General features: G+C 37.8%; 1 protein-coding gene across 3 annotated transcripts in view; it reads right to left on the bottom strand.

Annotated features, from left to right (window-relative positions):
* The window catches only part of JAK2 (Janus kinase 2), an 89,124-nt gene extending 71,229 nt beyond the window's left edge, over positions 1 to 17,895 (bottom strand). For 2 of the 3 annotated variants that reach the window (XM_036403083.2, XM_036403082.2), the window contains exons 1-2: positions 17,814 to 17,895; positions 17,154 to 17,214 (exon numbers count right to left, since the gene is read on the bottom strand). The gene's annotated coding sequence lies outside the window, so the exon portion shown is untranslated. Of the gene's footprint in view, positions 1 to 14,485; positions 14,517 to 17,153; positions 17,215 to 17,813 lie in introns of those variants that run through there. The other variant, XM_036403084.2, reaches the window with a different exon arrangement.
* Positions 17,896 to 19,549: the final 1,654 nt, after the last annotated feature.

The following is a 19,549-nucleotide window of genomic DNA, read 5'->3' as shown; positions in this document are numbered from 1 at the left end:
TTTCTTAGGAAGATACTCAAAGAAAATCTGAAAATAAAAGGTTTCATACAGAAAAAAAGACATGAGCATACTTTGTACTTAGTGAGGCATTTAATTTAACCACAAATATCCATACAGGTTCAGTAGACATTTGCAGGGATTTAGACTTAATATCCCATTGCATTCCGCCTTCAGAAACAAGAAGAAACCCACACTTTAGAAAGCTTGTTAGACACACTATTTAGAATCTCAAAGTAATAATCAAAAGGGAATCAAAACCAAGCAATACTATTTACCCTAGTGTTACGATTATTCATACACAGGTGCAATTTAAGCAAATATTTTCTTTGGTGTGAAACAATACACCGTTTTCATACAGCAACAAAACTGAAAGTCACAATTATTACATGAGAAAGTGAAAAATAATAACATTACTACTACTACTACTACTAATAATAATAGATTAATATAGTTGGAAGGCACTTATGGTGGTCATTTGGCTTGTTATCCCTGCTCAAAGTAGAGTCAAATTATACCAGGCTTAAAGCCTATATAGCAAAATTTATACCATTTTCAGAGGTGGATATTTCACAACTTTTCTGAACAATTTTTTCCAGTGTTCAGACTGTCCTCCTGCTGAAAAATATTTCCTTAATACCTAACAAAAATTTCCCATGCTCCTTGTGTTTGTTTTCTCTCATCCAAACACCCTGTGCCTTCAAGAAAAAGTCCAACTCCATATTTTTTATAGCCTCCCATCAGGTAGCTGAAGACAACAAATCGATGTCTCCTTAGACTTCTCCAAACGAAAATACACAATTCCCTCAGCACACAGTACATTATGTACTCCAGCTGTATTTATCTTTGGCAGTACTTCACTGATCTTTTTCCAGCATGCCAATGTTGGAATGATCTAGTAATAAGAAGCTTTGAACTGGAATCACAATCAGACAAAATGAGATAGAAGCCTTTCAAGTAGAACTTTCTTTTAAAAGACATGCATTTTAATATCAGTGTTAAGTTAGATACTCAAGAAAAATGCAGCCTACACTTGGGAAATAATTGAGCATGCCCTGAGCAGTAATCACAGTAACTCCTGCTATAGTGAGATCTGAATTTAATATAAATTTTCAATGTATTTGAGCAGAAAACACATCTTATAAGCACTACCTATAAATATGGAGCAGATTATGTGTTCTTTATACATACACACATACAATAAACATCAGGCACATTCAATTTTATGTATATACTTCAAATATATAAAGGACTTAATCATCGTGGGTGGAGACCTGGCTGAAATCCAAAACAGAAGTACAGTTTTATAGTTTCTGCATTTATTTAGGATTATTCTAGTTTGAAGACTATCTAGACAACAAATGACAAATGTAAAAATACTTAACAATTGCAAAAATTCAGGACTACATCAAAGAATAAAGCTATCATTCATAAACATTTGTTGTCTGTTAAAGTTGCGCATATTTGATACAATCACTAAACTTGCTGGAAGAGCTTCTAACTTGCAAAAGTCAGCAAAACAATTGCAAGATCTGCATATGAAAGAAGGAACAGTAATCCAAAATTTTATTTTTATATAGGAACTTTCCTATGCAACAAAAACAAACACAAAGTAGCTGGTTCAATTTAAAGTTTCTTTGCACTAACATGATTTTTTTTTTCCAAGCAGTGCAGACCAAACTTTAAAATGAGAGAAACCCCTTTCCTCAAACCTGAAGGATGTTTCACAATACTCTACAACAGACTTTGCTAGACTACATGAAAGACAGCAATATTTTACTCCAAGTAACATCAATGACCAATGAACTCAATCTGTAAATGGGGAAAAAAACCTACAGACAGATTCAGATTGATTCCTGGAAATGAATAGGTTTTTTCTGGGTTCTACATAAAGATAGAAAAGGACTTGGTTGCTTTTTGCTTTTCTTTTAAACTAAGATGCCTTGTGGGATGATTACATCAACCAGCAAGTAATGTCAGTGAGAAAAAAAAAAATTCAGACAATCCATTTTATTATCGGAAGAGATATTACTAATTGCAAAATGTCTGGAGATTAAAGGTTTTTCTTCCCTTGCAACTACTATAAAGTATGTCTCTGCAACCCAGTCTGCCAATTAATACAAGCAAGGACTATAACCTCTTTCATGCTGTCCACTGCCTATCCTCCAGCCCCTAGTCCTCCATTACCTTTAGAAGTTTCAAGAGGAAATGGACACTGGAGTTTTCCCATACTTCTTCTCAACATTTAGCTTACATTGCAAGAGTGTTTTGGGACATAGAAGTTTGTTAAATTTAGACTAAGAACTTCAAGATTTTAACAATAAACAGGACCTGCTACACAGAAATATTGTCAAAGTAACAAATCCAGTGGGTGCTAAATGGTGGCAGCCTCCAAAATGCTCCATCTGATATTTTATCTAGAACAATTACCTTTTAGTAGCCTACTTACCTCAGCAATAACTCAGAAATCAATCTAAATAAAAAGATAATATACATAAAACCTGCTTTATTAAGCAAATACCTGAGCCACATATTACTCAAAGTTGAATCATGTCCACATACCTCAAAATGAAAATGGCTTACTTCAAATGAATTCAAATAAATTTTGCTGATTTCACAAGGCTTTGAATGAGATCCCAAGAAGGGAAGCAGAACTTGAATCCTCATACCAAAAAACAAAACAAAACAAAACAAAAAACCACAAAAAACCCAAAAAAAAAAAAAAAACCCTCAAATTAAAATTTGCAGCTCAGTATGATTATGGAGTCAAACATGCTTGGTTGTTGACTTGCTTTATGCATATTAATCTAATGTAAATTTCAACTTGAATCCCAAAAGATCAGAAACCAGGTTTCTAGTGATAATACTGAATCTTTTGCATGTACGTGTCTGGTTATTTTTAAATACAGGGAAACAGAAAAAAAAAAAAAGTGCACCAGATGCAGATCCTCTTTAAAAGCACTTCAAAACATATCCTTCAAAGCCACTTCAATGGCTGTAAGCATGTTTCCAGTTATGACTAGTCTTTCATTCTTAGTAATTTAGGGACCTTATTTTATAGTGAATGTAATCAAAACTCCTTGCTTTGATGAAAGCCACGTATATGTTGTACCTCTGGAACAGTATTTCTTCAAATTACTTCAAGTACTGTAACAATACTGAGTAACTAGGCATAATGATGTTGTCAGTTTAATTCCCACCCCTTCTCACTGCAGCAGAAGGACTAGAAATAAAACATGACAAATAAAAGCCTACTGGCATTCTTCACCTATGGTACACAACTCCAGTTAATTCAGTTGTCCTTTAACTCAGTCAAAAGAGGATCACTGCAGCACTGAAAACCCCATCTCATGGAGCCCTTCAAGAATGTGTCTGCTAGGCCTTAAACACAGAAGAAAGTGTCAGTACTCCAAACTTTTAACCCCCCTCTCACCTCAGTGTTTTCTGGTCAAGGGCGTCGATCATCCTATTTGTAGGAGGTGCTGGTAAGAGTGACAGCAAGCTTCCACATACCTTCTCATCTCAGCCTTGCCAAACACCTTCCTATTAATGCTGTCCACCTCACCCTATTAGCAATTCTACTCTATAACCAAACAAACACAGAAATACTTGTATGGTTGTCTTCCTTTACACTCTGCTTCTGTGTGTTTGTGACTGACAGATTGGGTAGGAAACTTTTGCCAATTCAGTAATACAGGAGGTACCAGCTAGGCAGCCAAAGACTTCACACATCAGAACTCACATTCTGGTGAATGGACACATTATTGAAACAAGGGTGTTTTTCATTGTGACCAAACCAGGTTAAATATCATTACATCTTAATCCTTTTACAAATTCAAAACAGTCCCATATTCAGTCCAGTTGCCTTCCTAGAGCTACAGTTGCTCTCTAATCAGTCCTTCCTGTACTGCCTTTGTTCAGCTACTGAGGGCCACCTTACTGGCCCTTCACTTCACAAGCTTTTTCAATGCAGTAGCTTGACTAGGGCAAGTGGTTAAATATTTTTCCCCTTACCACACAAATGCAAATATATTGCTTGTACTCATCCTGCAAAACCTCTAAATACTTCTCAAGCTGAGCGTTTAGCCCAGCAGAACTATAATTATGCTAGTAGCTAAATTCCCTTCAATTTTTTTTTCTGGTTTTGCTCCTCCCTTCTCTTTTATACATGATAATCCTCTCCCTGCCCTGAAAAAGGCAGAAGGAAAAAAAGGAGGAGAAAAAGAATCCCACTCTTCTTCTTGCCGCTTTACTCTATATCTCTGATCTATTCTGTATTTTGTAAAAGCTCCTGACTTTAATTCCTTTTCCTTTATTTATTCAGGGCATTCTCCATTTCCTATTTCCTCCTTCCTTTCCTAGCAGCTGGACTCCTCAAAGGAACTGGTTCTGCCCCTTTGAGAGGTTTGGGCTTTTTTTCCTTTTGGTAGAAGACAAAAGAGCCAGCTCTCCCCAGTATTTCATTTCTTTATCACTCAAGGGCATACAAGTTGCTTTCAGAGTTGATAATCTTCCATGTCTTCTTGTGTAACGGCTCTCAAGTCGATAATTTTAAATAATCCATTGCAAATAGAAATTATCAATAATCTGCAAACAGGCAACACTCAAAGAATGTCTTCTAATGGGGAAACAAGTTAAAAACTTACATAAACTCTAGAATATACAAGGAAATATATCTAGAAAAAAGTTTTAGAAAAGTAATGTTCATGTAATCATTAGAGGTAGTATTGCCACAAAAACTGACAATTTTTTCTTACTTCTGCAATGCAAAATACTTCATTTCTGCCTGTGATGAAGTTTAAATTACCAATTTCAGAAGTTTCAGCACTATGAGCGAGCTAAAAATTACATAAAGGGCTGTTTTCATCTTCTGTTTTTTGTGTGAAAGAAACACACCATTGCATATATAGATGATATGTTGCTGTTATCAAGTCTAGATATCAGGCATCTGTTCTAAATAAATGGTTTAGTTATCATAGTAGCCTTGACAGTAAACATGACGTTCCTAAGTCAACCAGGACTTTCAGGTTACAAGGACAAAAATGAAAAGACACACAAATTATCAACCTGACACTCCTACATAGTCTGTGTAATCCACAGCTGACCTGCCATTTCTTTCATTACTTGTACACACAATTTAACACTTTAAGTATGGCCGTAATCATATAATGAGATTTGCTAAAGCCAGACTTTGTGTGAACTAGTCCAACAGTAGCATTTTGATGATCTACTTGCTGAACACCAAGAGTACTTTTCAAATGTTTTGTAACTAGCAGAAACAGTAGCATTAGCCATACACATTTAAAATGCTCTATCACATTTGGAAGGTATATGAATTTCTAATAATTACCTAGAAGTGACTCCAATATTCTATGAAATAGAAGCACATCATAATTTAAAATACAGAATTACTAATGTTCTGTACATATGCAATGATAGCCTATTAAAGACTCCCTCTCATAAAAACAACAGAATTGTATAATATTTTAAAGTAAACATTACACTTACAGCACCGTACTTATGAGTATGTCATTGTTTCAGTAACAAAAAATATTATGTAGCAATTCACCCAGTGAATAAGTACTGTGATCCAATATTTTAATTATGACTTCAAAAGGGTCTCATCCATTACACAGATAAAACTTTAAAATAAAAGAGAAAATGAGACATCACAAACTGTAATTGCAAAACCAATCCTGTACATGATCTGTGTCAGTAGATGGAGGTGTCATAAATAAAAGGTTTATTAAGCTGACACTTTATTCCATCACATGGCCTAAAAAATGAAAGGATGGTGTTAGAGTTCTAGATACTGAGAATTTTAGACTGAAATACATACTTCTGCTTATTTCCCTGCCCAGAAACTATAAAGGTGTTGGTGAAAAAGTAGTAAGGAATATGTGCACACACATGTAAGATACAGTATTTTCTGGAGAAATTAACACTAGTTCAGAGAAAATTTTAGTTTAAATTATGAAATCTTTAATGCTCACATACAGCTAGAGTGTCACACCCTCAACCATGGGAAACCAAAACTGAGCAAAACACTTGCAGATAGCATGAATGCCTACTTCAAACACTACCAGATGACCAATCTTTTCTTAGATCAATTGTCTATACTGAGATTATAAAAGAGCATTTCCAAAGTCTTATCACAAAGGACCTCTCCACTGTCAATACAGCAGCCTCACTGAAATCTGGCATTACACAGTACTTTCCAACAGTTACTACTGCTGGAATAATTAAATATGTACAGCAACAGTTAAAGTTAACAAGACATACAAGGATTTGCACCCATTTCTATTGCCATACAGTGCCACTCATCTACCCACACCTTCACAGAACATTCGGTTCACTTTTGTGACACTTCACAGACAAAGAAGCAAGGACACTTGTAACTTTAAGAATCACTAAATACTCCGAGTTGGAAAGGACTCACAGGGATCACTGAGCCCAAGTCTTCAGTGAGTGGCCTGTGTGGGGATTGAACCCACAAGCTCAGCAATACCAGCCTCACTCTCTAACCAACTGAACTAATTTCAGGGTTTCTTGCACCTTCTTAATTACCCATCATCTGTATTTTCTTTCCCTCATTTGTAATACATTTTGACTTCCTACCATTATCCTTGTATGCAGATTAAACATCAGTTCTCATCTACTACCAAGCAAACTTGCCAGTTTCTGTTTTCCTTCCAGACAAAGTACCCATACTTCTCCTTCCTCATACACCAAAAAAAATTATAATCAAAATACTACACCCTTACCCACTGAGGCTAATAGAACTGAGTCTTTTCACAATCTGTTTTTCACAAGAAATTTGTTTTTTCCACTAAAAAATCAAAACTAATTTCTTCTTCAAAACCAGCAACAGTTCTCCTCCAACTTAAAATCAGTTTTCCAACTCCAAAAAGATAATCTTAATATAGCTTAGCCCAGCTTGCAAATCTAATCATATTTAAGGTGCTGTAAAGTGCTTTTTGGTTATTTTATTTTCTTCCCATTTTCTTTCCAGAGGCACTCAAAACTTGACCGGGGAGTTGGCTATAGTAAATCTGAGGACAACAGATCCAGAAAGACAAAAGGTTGTTCCAGCAATGTAAACTGAAAGAAAAAATACTTGGCTAGATGTGGGCCATCAGGTTTGATTCCAAGTAGGTCAGACATTGACTACTGTCAAGATCAGAAAGCAATCTTCAAACCTACTCAATTCAGAGCAGAATGGCTAATGGCCGTTTTATTAATGTGATCAGACGAAGAAATGTAAGAAAGCAACAAAGCCTCAACAGAAGAGATGTGGCTGAACATGAGAGAAAAGTTCTGAAAAAAAAAAGAGTAAAGAGATAGTAAGAAGGTAATGAACAGAGAGGCCTCTGGAAAGATGATGAGACAAAGCTGTTTACATTCTTGCTCCTGCCTTACTTTAAGCCCATATTATTTCCAGAATCCTATTGAGTTCCTGCTTCTGCCTGTAAATTCACCTCATGCTCCACTACTCTGAGAAAGGAATGCAGAAGTATCTTTACTGTTGTGATAAAAGAGAAAAATTCCTTTTCTTACAACACTAGAAATATAACCATTTAGAAACAGTAAGGTTATATTATGCTTATGACCTTATATATATTTTATAATATACATATTATATTCCAATGTCTTTGACTATGACCATCTTCTTTTATTTCTAAGTTCAAAATAGTTATCTTGTGTGCGGAGCAGTATCATTCATATTAGAAAGTTCAAATTAGCATTTTGAACAAACGTATTTTTCCTACCATTTGCTGTGTAAGCTTACCAAAAGCTTACCAAATGAGTCTACATGCCCATTTAACCTTGCTGCTGCATCATGTATGTTTTTGCCACAAAGGCTTTAATGCTTTCTTCCCTTAGTTTTGCTTTTTTCTCCTGTAAATGTCATCGGTGACAATGACTTACCACCTTAATTCCCTAACAGCAAAAGGATGTACAGCAGTTTTGTTTGCTCACTTTCTTCCTCTAAATAATAAGTGAGTAACTGGAAATTATGTCTAGATAAGAAAGATACTGTACCAAACAACAGGTAAGTATTCTAGAATCGCTGTAATGTATTATAAAGAACTGTTCAATGAGAAATTGGATTTTCTTCTTAACCAGAAGTAAATATATTATTATATATTATTTCAACCAATAATACTATAGTGATAATTCCTGCATGTTTACTGCCTCTGAAAATATACCTATGCCTAACAGGGGAAGTAATTGAGATGTTATTTTGCTTTACAACCGGGTTTCTTAAAATTTCTTCTTTCACCTTAATATTTCATAATCAAGAAAGCAGCCCAATAATTTAGGTCATTATAATAAGAAAAGAGTCAGGAACATGAACTCTAAAAAGCAATAGAAACCAAAAAGAAGTGGAAACAAGGCACGTATTCTAATATTATGTATATACTTAGCTCCTCAAGTACAAGAGCAAACTTCAGTAAGAAATGGAAGAATTTTAGCCACAAATAATATCACTAGTACAAGCTCTTATTGAATAAATTTAGAGGTCATTAAATGATGCCAAAAAAATGGCACACTGATCCACAATAAAAATATGTTTCTTCAGGGAAGAAACCTGCATTCCACAATTAACTTTATTAGAATGCAAGGAGATCACAGAGAAACTCTTAAGAAAAGCAAATATTAAAACTTGTAAACTTGTACTCAGGAATCCAGCTTGATCAAAGAACCAAACTGCACTGGCACACCCTCGTAACCAGTTCTAGAAGACATTCATTCCAGCAAAACAGAATGCTTTGGTATCAACAAGTTGAAGTTTAATGACCTGACAAAAACAAAAGACTGAAACACTCCAAAAGTTCCAGCTGGTTTAACAGTCCATGAATCTTAGAGTGTCAAAGATAAAATAAAAAGAAAACAAACAAAAAACACCAAAAAAACCTCGAAATATAAATACATGTGTTCTATCCATGTCATGTATAATTAAGTACTCAGCAATCTAATGGCCAGACAAATTAATTAATTCAAATTAAAAATATCTTCTTTAAGTTATGACTGAAATGAAATATTAAATATTTATATTTAATATAAACCATTCATGTAGCACATTTACTTTTTAAACTGTTGTTCCATGTGTTTTATCACTCAAGGAGCCAAATAGTTCTCTGCACTAATGTTTTTAATTAAACAAGACACATTATGGTGCATTTTTATGTAAGAAGAGATGGAATTTAATGAGTTCAATCTAGACTTTGAATTTTAATTAATTAAATTATGCCAAAGAGCACATTTGCTACAGTTTCCAACTACAGTAATTTTTAACTTACTGTTTGCACACTGCATTTCTAAAATTGAAATGTAACAAAAACATAGGAAACCATTAAAAAAACTACAGTTGACATTATTAAATACAATACTTACAATGAAAAGTTAGAGAACAAAATAAATTCATACAAAACATACTACGTTTTTCAAACTATGCAGTTCAATAAAGAATGAACGTTCAGTTAATTACATGAGCTGAACAGCCTGTTTCTGGTCACAGTATCCTTCAAGGATTTAAGCCAATCATCATTCATCATCACATGGTTATTTTTACACAAACTGGGGGAAGAATATATTCCCAGTTTGGTTGTGGCAAAGTCTCTGGCCACCTACTGTCCTGGCCTTTATTTAGGAATTTGTCAGTATTCACATCTTAGCTGAATTTAAAATTCTGAATCTAGGTCTTATTCCACTGCCCTAACATAGAAAAAAAAACACTGGCAAATGGGAACAAGTTCACAGCACAGGCCACCAACACTGTTGGAGGCTGTAGCATAGACCCTATGAGGACAGACTAGGAAGTAGGGTCTATTCCACCTGGATGAGACTGGGGGAGCCTAACAGCAGTCCCCAGGACCAACATGGAAGTTATTCAAAAGATGGAGCCATGCTCTTGTCCTCCATCCACAGGACAAGAGACAACAGGAGCAAGTTGAAACACAAAATGTTCAGAGAGGAAATAAAGAGAATGTTTGACATCCAGATGATGGCCCAGTGGTCAACATGTTATCTCCATCCTTGGAGATTTTTATGACCTTCCTGGATACAGCTTTTATACCTGTTATGACCTCCTAACTGACCCAAAGTTCTACTTTATGCAGAACTTTGAAGCAGAAAGCAACTGAGGTCCCACTTCACTAAATTATTCTGTGGTTCTATACAGTATCTGTCTTTAACTAAAAGTTACAACATTTGACTAAATTTAGGCTTTAGCAGAATTGTAACTACAACCTCCAAATAGTTTTCTTTAAAACAAACAATAATTTAAAGAAATCCTTTTCATATCTATTAGCTGCTTGTCCACTGAAAATCAGGGATGACGTGCTCTTGTTTTCATTCTGCGCATCCCTGAGCACGAAAGGGGACCATCACTTTTCCTGGCTTCACGGATATTTAACCCATTAACTGCATGATAAAGGGCACTCAAGGTGACTTCCCTTTAGGCATTCTCACTTAGAAATGCTTAAGCTATGTTGCATCAACTCAAAATAATACCGAGTTTTCTACCCAAGACATACTACAGACGTTGGAGAGGGAGCAAAATAGTTTGACACACTAGGACAAAGCACCAAGTGCCCTATATGCTGTTCAAAACTAATGCTTGTTCAGTATTTGCAGAAATGGTTTCAGAAAACCTAAATATAAAGCTGCTCAAAGGCCTTCCATAGAATTTGGTTGAGCAGTCCACAAGTCTACTGCACGGATAAGAAACCAGACAGTCAATGCCTTCTAGCATATTATGGCATGCAGATAATGGCTGTAATATCAAGTCATGACAAACTTCAAATATCCTTCTAAAAAGTCTGACTAAAAAATATTATTTCACCACCCTGCATAGTTATAACAACTGCACAACCACATCACAGCATAACAAACTACAAGAAGAGACATCATGTATTATCAACCTACCAAAAAATTTTTACATCAGGTTCAAAAGTTTGAAAAAATTATGTGTCAAAACACCATAAAAATTGCCAAATACTATAATCTCTTTCAAAAAACAAAGTAAAAACATTTTTGCATTCCAAAGTGAATTTAAAATTCAGCTTTGTGGGTTCACTGGCAGAATTATTGATCAGTGTCATAATTTAGAAATAGTATTCCCAGTTTGGAACTCCCACTAAAAAGAAACCCTGGCTGCTCCCTCCATGTCCCCACTCCAGTGAAAAAAACAAAAGGCAGAGATTACTGGTTGATGTAAGAACAATTTACTGGAAACAGCAATGAGATAAGAAAATGGACAGTAACAGCGACAGTATTAATAACAGAGGTGTACAAAAGAGGGTGATTTACATGCAAAACACTCCCTAAAGACCCCAGGTTCCCTCTTCCCACCACACTTCTTCTTGACCTGATGCCACACCCTTCTTTCCAGAAGTGAGATCACCCTACTTCCAACAGGATGAAGTGCATGGTATAGAATAAGAACCTAGACATTGCCACATGGGCCCAGGCTCTACCCCCTCACTGCTACTGCAGAAAAATTAACTCTGTCTTAGCTGAAACCAGGACAATAAGATAGCAATCTCAGCAAGTGGCAGAGCTCTTTGGAAAGAAACCTGGAAAAAATACCAAAGCCCAAGAAAATTATGGGATGGCTTAAGAGTGCTGCAGTCTGAAGATATCCTTCTAAACACTGCTAATACATGTGCACCACGTTGGGTAGCAAAGGCCATGAGAAACATTCAGTGTCCTGTATGGTTTAAGCTGCTGTGGCTTCCAACTGCTGAAATATGAACAAGTTCAGGTACACCTATGTATGTTACAATCACACATGCAACTACATTGCAAACCTAGCTTCAAATTCATTTGTTTCTGAGTGATTCTGGTCATTACACCTCAGTCAAATAAATTCTCTGGTTTATTTATTCTCCACTTTGATGTACACCTATTTCATCACACTGGTTTTAGGTCTGCCAATGCATAACAATGAAAACTGAAGACTCCAGTTCATTTTCACACCCACTTTGCACAGTGCCTGTATGTTTTACTAAGTTTTGCACTCTTGCTATCACAAACTTAAATCTAACATGCTTATCCCCAGCTTCTGCAAGCATGCTTATGAAATACTCACTGCAATTCAGTACATGTCCATCCTCCTTGCAATGTCCAAAACATGGTTTTAGTGGGCTAGTCTCCAATTTTAGGGAAGAGAAGATACATCAGAATAGAATGCCCTAATGTTACCTTGAAATCACCTTTAACTGAAGAAACCAGGTTAGGAGAAAAGCAGCCAGAAGTACATTTTCACAAGCTCCCTGACAGAGAGCATAGTTACAAAGGTTTATGAAGACCCAGGTATGCGGCAATTAAAAGATAACCATGCACCTATTTACTCAGTTGTTAGAGTAGTTCCAAAGTCTGTCTTTTGGGAGCCAGCTGTTGGATTGACACAAGCTTTACTGCCCACAGCTGAGGATCTGGGTTTTGTGCAATCCAGTGCCCTCCAATTCCACTGGGAACCCAACATTTCTTTTGTAGCTCAGTCCATCTTTGGGGTTATCCAGGATGCGATTACACAACATTTTCTCTGACACTGCAAGCCAGCTTAAGAAGTTATCCTGTCCGCTCCCTTTCCCTCATGCCACTTGTTCCAAATGAGACAAAAAAAATTAATTTTAACTTAGGTCACTTGTGATACAGTTTACAGCACAGACCGATAAAAAACTGTTGTGTTTATACAACCGAGGAAGCAGCAGATTCCAGTGTTTGTGAGAGGCTAAGGAAAGAAAAGTTTTGAGAACAAAGACAGCTTAAGAGAAACAGTTAATACACATGATAAAACTACAACTCCACCTTATTCTTAGATCTTTGTGACTTCATGGTTTATAATTCTCTCTCTATAGTTTATAAACCTCTCTTTCATTAGGAATTAATGTTTGTTTTCCAACTGTCTTTGTCCTCAAATGGTCTTGCATTAGTCTCCCAGTCAAATTTTACCTAATACATAACCCAAACATCACCTGCAACCTATACCTCCATATCTGAATCCATGTAAGTAATCCCTTAATTTCATGTTGAAATTAAAAGGCCTCCCAATCTAAATGGACTTGAATAACTGAGGCCTCTAAAAACGGTTTGATAAGTACAGGTACCAAATGTATCTTTATCTATCAACACTGGATATTTAGAAGGCAAAGGTTTCTTACTAAGAAAATATCTGACAGTACTAGAAACCCAAGCCATAGCCAGTATTATGAAATAATGAATAGTGATGAACATTTTTGTCATAACTATGAAATCCTTGCAGTCAAACAAGACTAACAGATATCAGAGATGGAAAATAGTCATTTAAAGCATACTAGACTTGTACGCTAACACGATTCTTCTAACATATTATCTGCTCACCAAAAAAACTCTCAAAATTCCTGCATAGTTTCTGGTAAACAGAATGATATAGACTGTGCGAAAAAAGGTCTAAAAAACTGATTTAAACTGATTTGATAGTTACTCTCACTAAATACTACAAAAAATGAATCCTTGAGACCAATAAAGTCACATAAAGAAGCATTTTAAAAGTTTTAATTACACATGCTAATAACTTTAATCACAATACTTTGAACATGTATAGTGAATCCATTTAATTAAAACATCTGTAAAAGACTTTCTTAAGTACTGAAACCTACTGCAGCTGCTCAAGCACATAAGCAGAATGATAAAGGTAATACCAGCTAAATCAGCTCCACTGAACTGTCGATAAAAAACCTTACCATGAACAACACATAGATTAAGAACTGGGGTAAACATCAGAAAAGATCCCACATGGGGCTGCATGAAATACCACACCACACATATTTATGCAAGCATATAAGCACTTTCAAAGTCCTAGCCTAAAAACAACTTTGGTGATAACCGGCTTACATGAGACTTGAGCAAGATCAAAACTGAGAGCTAGCCAAGCAAAAAAAAAAAAAAGACAGATAACATCTGATGTCAACAAACATAAAATAATATACCCCTGAAAGAAAAACTTGCAGTCATTCGCAAACGACATTACATTTTAAGCCAAATGTAAGCAGATAAACAAAAAACAATTCACAGGATGTGCAGCTCAGCAGAATCTCTGCTTAATACAGGCACACAAGAGACAAGAAAAAGTGTTCTGATGAAGAGAGGAAAGATATTGAAAACATTCTCAATTCACCTGGAATACTGTCTTTTGTGACATCACAAAAACCACAGAAAAACAGAATTAGTTCATAGATTTGTATGAGCTATGAACAAATACTAAAGACTCTAAGGAAAAAAAAATGCACACATATACCCCCCTTCCCCCATCCCTGCAAAAACAGCATCACACAAAACCAGAAAAAACCAAGAAGACAGAAAATCTAAGCAGCAAGAGCTAACGCCTCCCTTCCTAATATAAGGAAATGTGCAACCATGATTTAAAAGCAAACTACTAACAACAAAAGGAACCACGTAATGCTAGTCATAGTCAAAGACAGATGCAGAGAAAACTCACCTCAGAAAAGGACAATGTTTCTATTGATTTTAAATCAATAGGTGCCTGCACCAGACTGGACAGGTTTTTTCCTACAAATCAGATTTAAAGATTCAGCTTTGACTGTGTGAAACAGTAACTACATAACCAAAATTAGATGGACAATTGCCTTCTAGGCAAGTCATTCTACATAACACATGGGGGTTATCATTGTCCACGTGAACCAGACCTCTCTGCATCCAGAATTGCATTACCCAGAGGGCTTGACATTTGAGTGAGGCACCACCCTTTTTCTTTGAGCATCTTACAGGTTGCAACTGACAGTGACAACCTATCTTACACTTGTACCTTGTAGCTGTCACTGTACTGTTGCGCACAACCAATTTAAGTGAGACATACAGTCTACTCTCTAGACGAACACAGTATACAGCAGAAAGCATGTATTTGTATGCAGCAAAGAAAACTGGATCACCGTTCCTTCAGCAGAACTACTACAAAGAAGCCTCTTTGTATATTCACATTTTTGTACAGTTTTTCACATTTGCATGAAGACTGATCTATCTCACAGAATAATTTTAAAATGTCATATTCAGAAATTCAAGAAAGCTCCTCATTCAACTTTTGATAAAGAAATTGTAACTGAAACAAGTTAAATACAAACGTAAGCATGAGCTCAAATGTTGACTCAGATCAGGCTAGTATTACTCGTATTAGTCATCTTACTGGCCTCTTGCTGAGAACCCCATGGGACACATGAATACATAAAGAACCCACCAAAATCAGTGCACAGCCAGGGTCAGAGGTTTCGAAACAGCAGCTCTATTAAGTCAAATGAGAAAATATAGCTGAGTACTTGCCTAATGATAGGGCTAACATTTGCATGCAAGCCTAGGTAAAAAGTAGCAGGTGTGTTACAAGAAAAATGCTAGTCTGTAACAGAACAGGAGCACTAGGATAGGATAATTTGGGTTGAAAGGCACTGCAGGAGGTCATCTAGTTCAACCCCCTACTTAAAGTTCCAGTTACTTTTCTAAAAAAAGCCACCAGATTTTGGTCACCTTATTCCAGTTGTTTTTTTATTTTTAGAATAACATTTTTTAGAACAAATACTTTTATTTTTCTATTATTGCATGGTCAATTCTGTTAACTGCTTTTTAATTGCAAGTTTGTAACTTTTGATACTCTTCTATTCATAATGAACACCGTTTAATTACTGTCTCAGTTTAATACTACTACGTTTCTGAATTGTGTTTATTTCCCTTTTAAGGCTCTTTCAGATGAGATCTCAGGTTATTTCTTGTAACTGCAAACATCATCACTTAGCTTTTGTTTACATAAGATCATACTGTAAAAATGTCCCAAAGCTGAAATAAAAAGAAACCAATGGCAAAGCAACAACCTCATTAAGCAATTGCTTTTCTCCTAACTTCAGAAAGATGATGACAGCAAATATTCCTTCCCCATGTTGCTGTCATTGGTGCTTACAAAAAATGAAAATCTGCAAATAGGTCAAATTTAGGCTTCTCTGGAAAGTCCACCACAGCTTAAAATCCCTGCTATTTCATATAATAATACTGAAGTTGTTTACATAAGATCATACTGTAAAAATGTCCCAAAGCTGAAATAAAAAGAGACCAATGGCAAAGCAACAATCTCATTCAGCAATTGCTTTTCTCCTAACTTCAGAAAGATGACGCCACTGCTAACACAACATGGCAGTAACACTCACTTCAGTACTATTCTGTGGTCATGCATAACACTACCTCCACATAGTTTGGAAATGGTTATTCTACAGAGATTTCAACTTTTTATTAGCATAATCATAATTTTGAACAGCTACAAGTAAAAAGCAGTAGCAATCTCCTTTCATTTTCCATTCTGCAGTTCTAGTCAGTCTGATTCAACCAACAAGGATGTTGGACCATTTTCTGCATTCCATGTACTTCTTGCTCATTACAACTTCCCCTTCCAGCAGCAAATACTCCTTCCCCATGTTGCTGTCATTGGTGCTTACAAAAAATGAAAATCTGCAAATAGGTCAAATTTAGGCTTCTCTGGAAAGTCCACCACAGCTTAAAATCCCTGCTATTTCATATAATAATACTGAAGTTGTTTAATTCAAGAGTCTAGACTTACACCATGTAAGTCACACAGGATGCATTCTCATCAAGCAGAACACAGTAGTGGCTACTGTATTCCTACTGAATCCTTAAATTACTTTTCTAAAAAGGGAAGAAAAATAGGCATGCCCAAAGAACATCACTACAGTATTAGCACCATATCAGTTATGAAGAAGACTGAGATGCAGGGAAGGAAAAGAAAGTTAATCCATATAACTGATCCAAAATACCCTTAAGTGTGCACAGAGTCTCTCTGTAGTCATCTGTCAATACTGATTTTCCATAAAATAGAAACTTAATAAATACTTCTCTCCCACCTACTTACATACATGTTACATTTAATTAGTAACAGAACAAATTAAGAGATAATAAATTGGTAAGCTTTACAGAGCTAAGATGTCAGAAACAATGATCACAAAGCAAATAATCTCAAGTACAAAATTACACTCAAAATTGTCAATAGCCGTTACAATCTTCCCACTTCTGTACAGCAACCAGAAGGAATACAGTCAGCAAATCCCAGCATAACACAATTTATGAATAACCAAAGGAAGGTGTTATTTTCTCACCTGTGACTGACTGCAGAAGTGAAAAATTTGAAGACAATGCCACAATCAGGTTCTAATTAGACTTCAGTCGCAAAAAAAAAAAAAAAAAAAAAAAAAAAAAAAAGAAAAGAAAAAGAAAAAAATCTGAGGAAGTTTTATCTGAAATTCTTTTCTTAAAAGAAAAAATTATCTTCTGCAAATTAATCAAATCCATTAATTCACAACCCACACCTAACGGAACACTTCCCCACGCAGAAGCAAATTCAACAGACACTTACAGAGAAAAACCACAAGTGTGGTTTTTCGTGACTGTTTGCCCTCCTTCTGCGAAGAGATTTTTTTTTTAACGGCACAAATAAGTATTCGCGAGGAAGTTCTCCCGCAACACACAGCACCTCCACCGAAGAGGCGCGGCAGCCACACTTCCAGCTTCCCCGCCGCCCAGGTCGGCCCCGGCCCGCCCCCCGGGAGCCCTGTTTACGGAGGGGGAGGAAGCCAGCGCGGTGCCCCGCTCACAGCGCTTGGCGGGCAGGGTCGCCCGCCCCCCGAGCGCCCGCCCGCCCCCGCCCGCCGGGGCTGAGCCCCCGCCCGCGGGACGGGGCTCGGGACACGCCGGTGCAGCCGCCACCCCGGCCACCCCCTGGGCCCCGCCGGCGGGCGGGCGCTGCCAGCCCCACTCACCGCGGCCGTGGCTGTGCAGCGCGGCGCGCAGGCAGCGTCCCGCCCGCTCCCTCCCCATGCACGGCGGCGCCGGCTGGGGGACGCGGCGGCAGCTCCGCGCCGACCCGCGCTCTGGCCGCTGCCTCCGGCTGGGCGGCGCTCCCGCCGCGCACGTCATCGCGCGGCTGCGGGCGGGGCGGGTCCCGCCGCGCTGCCCCGGCAAGGCGCGGCCGCTCCGGCGGGGCTCGGCGTGCCGGGCGGGGCGGCGCGTCGCGTCCCTCGGCCCGCAGAGACACCGTGCGGCCGCAGGGCATGCGTCGCGCAACTCGCCCGTGCAGGCGGCAGCCCCCTCATCGCAGAATCGCAGCATACTCTGACTTGGAAAGGGCAAGGGACACACGTGGGTCATCGCGTCCAGCTCTTGGCCCTACACACAGTACCATCCCCTTGAGTCACGTATGTGCTTGAGATCGAAACTCATCTGGAGCTCTCTCAGGTTCCGTCGGCACTAGAGAGGGCACCAGGGTTTTGTCAGTGCGAGAAGCGGAACCGCTGCCGAGCAGGCGAGCGCTGCTCTTTGCCCCTGCTGCCTGTTCGACAGTCGGTGTGGGCAGCGAGGGCTTTTCTTGTCTCCCACAAGTCTCCGTCTGTGGGAGCCCGCCCAGGTGAAAGCTGGAGGGCTTGGGATCAGCGAGCGTGAGGGACAGATCTGGCCTTGTACAGCCACGGCAAACAAGCAGTGCGTCCTTGCTGCGGTCTGGCTGCACAGTAGTGAGTGTGTTAGCTGGGCCAAAGAAAAAAGGTACGGTTGTTTTTTAAGCAAAAAGTGTGTGTGTGCACTAGTTCTGTCCCACCTCTTGGGATTTATTGCACAGTTCTGACTTCTGAAATGCGCACTTTTCTGTCACTTCCTGTCCGATGAGTTTGTTCCTTGTTTTCTTGTCCGTGCCAGGTAAACATGCTTAACCTGAAGGCTCAGGAACTGGGTTGTCTGTTAGACAAAGGATAAACACAAGCTGGGACAGGGAAGAACTAAAAAGCCATGTAAAAGTTTGATGGTTGATGAGTCTCAGACTCATGCTCATGACATTCTTGTTTTCAAAGCAGGCTGTTATGGGTCAACTAGCAATTTGGCACTGTTAAAATGTAATTCTTTAAGGACAATCTTACTTTGTCATTTCATTTCTATGATGTCATGCATGGTCTTTTGCTCTGTACAGAAGAGTACGCCCATGTGCTATAACATCATCCCACAGGTCCTTTAAGGACAAAATCTAGGCCATTTCAGAACTGGAAATTATATCAGTGGCTACGTTGCTTTGTTTTTATTGAATGTGCAGTGTAAAGAATACCTGGTGATTTTGAAATAAAGTCAATTACAGCATGTTTTCTTCGATAATATCTAGTCTTTCATCTCAAATAAAGTTTCTGTGGTATTACGTTCTCTAATAATTTGCTTTTCATGTTTAATGTCTCTCCTCAGTTTGCAGTGTGGAAAACTCACACAAACATGCTGCAGCGACACTGGAAACTTTTTCGAAGCAGAGAAAAGAAAGAAACCCCAAAATAAAAATATTCTGATGCCTCCTAAACATAATTAACTTATATGCCACTGATATCCAGACCACTCAAAAGATAAGGAGAGTACTGTACTACATTGGTTGTGCTCACTGCATGACATAAGACTTTGCTCATCAAGATTTCTGTAGACAGACCCCTGCAAATGCAAAAAATTTAACTTGAATAGATGACAAATC

The sequence above is a fragment of the Molothrus ater genome, chromosome Z (genome assembly GCF_012460135.2).
Source record: "Molothrus ater isolate BHLD 08-10-18 breed brown headed cowbird chromosome Z, BPBGC_Mater_1.1, whole genome shotgun sequence".
In the NCBI taxonomy this organism is placed as follows: Eukaryota; Metazoa; Chordata; class Aves; order Passeriformes; family Icteridae; genus Molothrus; species Molothrus ater.
Note: the sequence above shows the minus strand (reverse complement) of the source record. Positions and strands in the feature narration are given on the sequence as shown.